The sequence below is a fragment of the Diachasma alloeum genome, unplaced genomic scaffold (assembly GCF_001412515.2).
Source record: "Diachasma alloeum isolate Michigan unplaced genomic scaffold, Dall2.0 Dall_scaffold_00288, whole genome shotgun sequence".
NCBI classification, from domain to species: Eukaryota; Metazoa; Arthropoda; class Insecta; order Hymenoptera; family Braconidae; genus Diachasma; species Diachasma alloeum.
The window spans coordinates 157,610-163,980 of record NW_021680427.1 but is presented as its reverse complement, the minus strand read 5'-3'; the positions used below and the strand labels follow the sequence as shown (position 1 = coordinate 163,980).

The following is a 6,371-nucleotide window of genomic DNA, read 5'->3' as shown; positions in this document are numbered from 1 at the left end:
GGGGGGGGGGGGGGGGGGGAGTGAGGAGAGAGTTACTGATACTTTAGTAGCTGGTGCACCGTGAATTAATAATGACTAATGAGAAACGGCGATGAGAGGAGAGAAGTACACAGTAGTGAAGAGATTGTTTGGTGTAGTAGTAAAGTAAATGACAAACGGGCCCAGATGGCTCTATTCCCCATGATTCTCGTGAGTGCTCTTACATATACGTGTATATGAAACTTATATACGTATATATACGCCCTTTGGGTTTTACAGTGTTATATCGGTACCCTCTCGTACACCATACAGCCATGCACAAGGGGGAGGAGAGGGCAGGCGAAGAAAAAAAGCGGGGGGATAGAGACGAAAGGGAAAAAAAAAGAGGGGCATATAGAGGCACACTTGACAGCTAAGGCCATACCACTGCGGTCTCCTTCGACACAAAGGCATGGAACGGGGGCTCTAGTGGATCCTTTATGAGTATAAATTTTTTTCTCGATGAAAATTTTCACGTTTTCATGCGATATACTTCAAAGGAGAAATCAAGAGATGGCAAATAAAAATATTTTTCTTTGAATATGCAAATGAATGAAATGAATGAAAAAAAAAGGAAAAACGCGAGCGTTGAACGTCGGTTCCTTCCCTTTTCCACTCGTTTTTTCTCTCAATCCTCAACTTCATCAAAGGAATGTGCATTTCCCTGCACTAACACCACGTTATATTAAAAACCTTCGGCATTGTGACACTATTATTCGCTAATGTGGACAAAGAAATGACGTCACGGATGCACGTAGAAAATAGGCGATGGTACAGTGGGATTTAATTGTTTACCTTCTCGGTTTGGAAATTGTGGGTAAATTGTCGATGAACAATGTATCACGGCACATCTTGATTCATCATGGTTGCACGCGCACTACGGTCAATCCCGTACCCGATGTTACACTCACGAGTAATCCTGTGGTTTTCAAGCGTTGCTGGGATATTATACCTTTAGGGACTATTTTGTCCAGGGGCCACTCTTTATTATTTTTCACCACTAGTTTTTTTCACATATTCATTTACAAGCACTGGTTAACACACAACTTGTCACGATATTGTTTAGTTCTTTATCTTTTGGTTAGTTGTGCAGAGGTGTGTGCACGAACGTTAGTTTGATTATTCGTCAATTGACAATAATAGTAAGCGGGGTTTACGGAGTCGGCCGCCATTAAAATTCGACGGACGACGGACACGGGCACGAGCTGTGTGCTGTGTGTGCATGGGGGTTGATTGGTTGGTTCGAGGCACCACGGCGTGCGCTACACTCCTCGGCTCATCTCTCTTTCTCCCCCTCCCCCGGCCCGACAACATTTTCGTACTTCTGTCTCTTGCCCGCTGGGGAAGCCCGCGATATCGCTGTCACGGTCGCACCAACTGCTTGCAATGGGGCACCGGTTGTCGCGGCTTAGGCTGTCTCAGTCCCACCACTGGTGGAGCATCCCCGCCCACAGACTCCACGCGACGATTTGCTCCCTTTTGCCCACATTCCCTTCCCTTTTCGATTCCGCGGAGAGAGGAGAGAGAGAGCGTCGCTGCAGGCTGGCCACTTGAGGCAAGCGCCCTCTGACCCTGGTGACCTTTATCACTAGATTAAAATTAAAATCCCTACGTTTTGAATTTTTTTGTAATCGTTCAAGCGAGGGGGGCTGGTCACTTACACTGATAGAACGGATTAGTTATTGTTAACGAATGGATTTTGGGTAGAGGTTTGGTGTATTCGGTCCCACCAAATGTTCATTTGAGGAACCTTGTTTGACTTGACTTTCGCCATTCAAGTGAACCATTCGTTAACTATTAACGAATATTCATTTGGTCATATTCAACTCTACCATTCGTTAATAGTTAACAAATCTCGTTTGGAATAAATGAATCATTCTATCAGTGTAGGAAATTACTGGACTATTCGACTGGAAATCAAGGAAGAAATCAGCAGAAATCAATGGACATCACTGGAAATCAAGTGATTTCCATTTTCGGTAGTGGTTTCTAAAGATTTCTGGAAATCATCGGAAATCAGTAGAAATCATAAAGAAGTCAGGTGATTTACGAAATCATTAGAAATCATCGATAAGCTAAAATCGAAATTGATTTCGCAGTTTTAAATCGACAATTTTTGTGATGGTATTGGTGCGTTCGAAATCACCCAATCCCGAAATGCAACGCTATGAAGTTTTTGATATCCTTGCGTATTGTAACGGCATGTAGAAAACTGCCATTATCGACAGCAGCTCCCTGGAGCTGCTCTGCCTCTGGTCCCGAAATCATGATTTCTCCAGTGATCCTATTTACTAAAGATAAAAGAAACGTGAAGTTGTTTTATATCGCAATATCTCGAAATTGCCTGACCGCTAATCCTTAATTCTGATTGGTCATAATGTTACACGAGAAGTTATTCACAAAAAAAAAACACGCGGCATTTTCAAATTCTTCAGTGACATAATTTCAAATTCTTCAGTGGTAATTTTGTTTTCACGTCATATATATATATATTTATGGCCTTTTTATGGAGACCTATTATTTAAAAAAATTGAAGATTATCAATTGAAAATGAAAAATTCTTTATAGAGTCTTTTACTCTACTTCGCTATTCACTTCAATCATTAGTCGAATTCTCTTTGATTCATTATCAATATTTATAAGGTATTCATGAGAAAATGAAATTTAATGAATTCCATTTCTTCATTTCAACAAATGAATAGATTAGCGCGCGCATAGATCTTGTAGTATAGTATAGAATATAATATAGTATTATCGTAATATCTTTAATGTATGTTATCATCATTTATAAAATCATCATTTATTAAAATCCTAGTGACACAATACGCCGAATAGATTGGCTTCAAAAAACGTTACACTCTTTGATTTTTTAATAAAGGATTATAGGTCCTAATGAGAATTAGCCCTGTGTAAAATTTCAGCTCGATCGACCTAATATTTTTTTTAGAAAAAACGATTCGTTTTTAAATCGTTTTCGATATCTGCTTATTTTATGAAGTTTTTGACGAATTTTTTCAATTGAACGATTGTTTTCGCCAAAAATCTTGTTACAATTTTATAGTTAATTTCTAACTATCAGTTATTTTATTTACACACCTGTTAAAAACTGAAGCAAAAGCATTTTGTTGATTATTCTTGATTATTGTTGTCGCGACTGTCTCTTTTAACAAAAGTGTTCTGTTGGTTTTTCTTAGTCTTCAATAGATAACGAGTGGAAAAACGTAGGTAGTTGTGCTGTCCTGGATTATCGAAAGACTCTATCAATAATTCGTCGCTTTTTCATGGCGTTGATTTGCGTGAATTTTTTATGAAGATAGAGATCTGGGTTACTTTGCAGATGGGAAATTTATTGCTACAGAGAAATTCATTAGTCTTCAATATATAACAAAAGGGAAATCGTTAGTGGTTCCGCAGTCCTGAAATATCGAAAGATTATCAATAATTCGGCATTGTCCATCACCTTGATTTACCTGAATTTTTGATCAAGATCTCACTGGGTGACTCTGCAGTCTGGTAATTCCTTCAAATTTTCAATATTTAAAAATTACATTTTTTACAACTTTAAATTGATGCAGTGATTGGTGAATTTGTGAATTGAATGATTATATTCATCATAAATCTTGCTACAATTTGATACACTGAGAGAAACATTTCCTAACATGCACTGAGAAAAAAAATTTCTAAGAAATAGAATCTCTATGATTGATCCAAATCGTTCATCGATTGAATAGTCGTAAAAGAAAATGCTATTGTAAGACACAAATATCGATTCAATTTTAAGGTTTTCGATTGAAAAAGAATGAGATCAATTATTTAAACTTTTTTTTTGTTACTTTGCATACATACAAATCAATGTCTGTATTATCAGATATCTTCTTCGAATAAAGTATGTAATTATCCAATTTATCAACGTCACGATATCCCGCAAAAGAATATCTGTTCGATTGAAAGCAGAATTCATAGATGCAATAAAATATTCATTTGGTCTATGAGGAACATATTGTTGGATACTCACTGATGCGAGACTTTCGCGGTGAGCAGTTTCTTGTTTACGACAAACGCAATTCTTCATCATTTGAACGGATTATTTTTCCATTGCAATTGTGAAAAAAAATTATTTGCGCCAAATCCGAAGCGTTTGAACTAAACCAAAATTGAATTGTATGAAATCGATTTTGTCGCAGAAACATGTATTTTCTAAATTCGATAGAATAAACAAAATATACTATACTATAACAAAATCGATTTCATACAATCCAATTTTGGTTTAGTTCAAATCGATATTTGTGTCTTACAATAGCATTTTCTTTTGCGACTATTCAATCGATGAACGATTTGGATCAATCATAGAATTTCTATTCCTTAGAAAATTTTTTTCTCAGTGTGTGAACCATATTTATTTGAGAGAAGAAAATTATTTTCAGTGGCTTAAATCTCAGAATGTGTGCGCTTCACGGAACTCGAAGAAAATCTCATTTATCACTTTCGTTTCGCGTTACATGATGAATTATCTATGGAAACATTGGAAGCGCATAACAAAAAAATCCTGAAAACAATAAATACTTGAAGATTGACGATTTTTCTACGCAATTTGAGTAAATTCACTTCAGACGAAATCATACTTGAGTAAGAGAATATTTTGAAGCGTGCACTGTTAAAAATTTCTTGAAATTTCAATCACAGCAACATCTGAATTTTCAATGTTGTGAATTTGAATTCAATTTCAAATGAAAGCGCTCACATTTCTCATTCGTTTCCGAAATTCAAGAAAATTGGGTTTTTCATGTAACACAATCATCGATTTTTCAATAAAAGCGTGAATTTTCAAACTCATCGTGAAAATTGAACATCACATACAATTCAATTTTCAATAGAATCCGAATTCCGAAAAATTGTTGCCTGAATTTTCAAAATTTTCAATGTTTTTCAGCGCCGTATGGACTTGAAAATCGAGAATTACTTGAATACTCAAAAAGATAACTGATTCGTTAAGGAAAAAATATACAGAAATTTCATGTAACTTTGTCGTTGTTAAAAATTTCAAGCTTTTTCACTTGAAATTTCAAGAGTAACGTTTTAACTGTGTGAGACTTTTGTCGGGCCACCCAAGTTTAGATGCCTGGAAGAATTAAGCGATTGAAGAAAAATTACTTGTCTCGATGAAATATTTCAGCTATTAGATCTTTTTTCTCTGTGTAATTTATTTGTAAATATCCATTATTTACACCTATACTAAAGAATGAAAAGAATTTTTTAGTTTATTTACTACTAATGATTATTATAGTTACTCTTGTTTTTTGCAAAAGGATTTTCTTGGTTTTGTCACTTTTTTCGCTGCAGGAGAATTCTTTAGCCTTCAAAATATAACAAATGGGGAATTGTTGGTGATTCCGCAATCCTGGACTATCAATAATTCGTCGCTTTGCCATCTTCTTCATTCATTTAAATCTCGTATCAAGATAGAGATTTTATAATTTTCAATATTTAAGGAATAAATTTTTTTTAACTATAAATTGATGCAGTGATTGATGAATTTGTGAACTGAATGATTATTTTCATCAAAAATCTTATTACAATTCGATAGTTTATTTGTAAATATCTGTTATTTACACAGATACTAACAAATGAAAAGAATTATTCATTATTTTATTTACTACTTTTGATTATTGTAGTTACTCCTGTTTTTTTTAGCGCAAGGGTTCTCTTGGTTTCATTTTTTTGCTGCAGGGAAATTCTTTAGTCTTCAATATATAACAAACAGGGAATCGTTGGTGGTTCCGCAGTCCTGGACTATCAATAACCCATCGCTTTTCCATCTCCCTAATTCACCTAAACCTCCTATCAAGACAGAGATTTTTTAATTTTCAACATTTAAGGATTGAATATTTTTTCAACTACAAATCGATGCAGTGAATGATGAATTTGTGAATTGAATGATTAATTTCATCAAAGATCTTGTTACAATTTGATAGTTTATTTGTAAATATCCGTTATTTACACACATACTAAAAAATGAAAAGAATTATTTTATTTACTATTCTTGATTATTGTAGCTGCTCCTGTTTTTTCTGCCAAAGTCTTTTCTCGATTTTATCATTTCTTTGCTGCAGGGGAATTCTTTAGTCTTCAATATACAACAAACGGGAAATCGTTGGTGGTTCGGCAGTCCTGGACTATCAATAATTCGTCACTTTTCCATCTCCTTGATTTACCTAAATTTTCTACCAAGACAGAGAACTCACCGGTCAACTCTGCAGTCTGGTAATTTCTCCAAATTTTCAACGAGGAAAGGAGAAGGTTCCTATGATCATGGTAATATTCATAGGGGAAAAGAAACATTCATGAACAACTAA

The 6,371-nt window shown here is 35.1% G+C and overlaps 1 protein-coding gene across 1 annotated transcript in view; it reads right to left on the bottom strand.

The window, feature by feature from the left end:
• Positions 1-872, bottom strand: part of LOC107038790 (plexin-B) — a 28,388-nt gene extending 27,516 nt beyond the window's left edge. Inside the window, exon 1 of the mRNA XM_015258064.1 lies at positions 814-872. The gene's annotated coding sequence lies outside the window, so the exon portion shown is untranslated. The remainder of the gene's footprint in view (positions 1-813) is intronic.
• Between the last annotated feature and the right edge of the window lie 5,499 nt (positions 873-6,371).